Source organism: Delphinapterus leucas, chromosome 10 (genome assembly GCF_059928025.1).
Source record: "Delphinapterus leucas isolate spDelLeu-1000000601 "Yukka" chromosome 10, BTC_Dleu_Yukka2, whole genome shotgun sequence".
Classification (NCBI taxonomy): domain Eukaryota; kingdom Metazoa; phylum Chordata; class Mammalia; order Artiodactyla; family Monodontidae; genus Delphinapterus; species Delphinapterus leucas.
Window position 1 is genome coordinate 34,828,098 of NC_143138.1, and position 447 is coordinate 34,828,544.

General features: G+C 45.9%; 1 non-coding gene across 1 annotated transcript; it reads right to left on the reverse strand.

Annotated features, from left to right (window-relative positions):
- Positions 1 to 107, reverse strand: LOC115801792 (U6 spliceosomal RNA). Its single transcript, XR_004022138.1, has one exon. It is a non-coding gene; the product is annotated as a U6 spliceosomal RNA (small nuclear RNA).
- Between the last annotated feature and the right edge of the window lie 340 nt (positions 108 to 447).

Sequence of the window (447 nt, forward strand, 5' to 3'; positions counted from 1 at the left end):
AAAAATATGGAATGCTTCACGAATTTGCATGTCATCCTTGTGCAAGGACCATACTAATCTCTTCTACATCATTCCAATTTGAGTATGTGTGCAGCTGAAGTGAGCACCATCATAGCAGTTTTAAGGAGTTGGTGCCACAGGTGACTTTGCCCCTGCGTGGTGCCCCTGGGAAATTATGGATCTGCTAACTGGGCAGAGTTGTCTGATCAGGTACATCACTGGATGGCACTGATTTGGCGTCTGCCGGTGGTTCTAGTGCGTTTGGAGGCGGCTGGTGGGGAATCTTCATTTTGTTCACTCCTGTGTTTACAACGAGGTATAATTGGTCTGACACCTTCTGCATTTCTTCTGTAAGTGATGAATTGTTGTTATTGAGCAAGCTTTTCTCAGATCCTTGAGGAGATAAATGGCAACGATCGTGGCCATCGTTGTCGTCACAGGTGTACT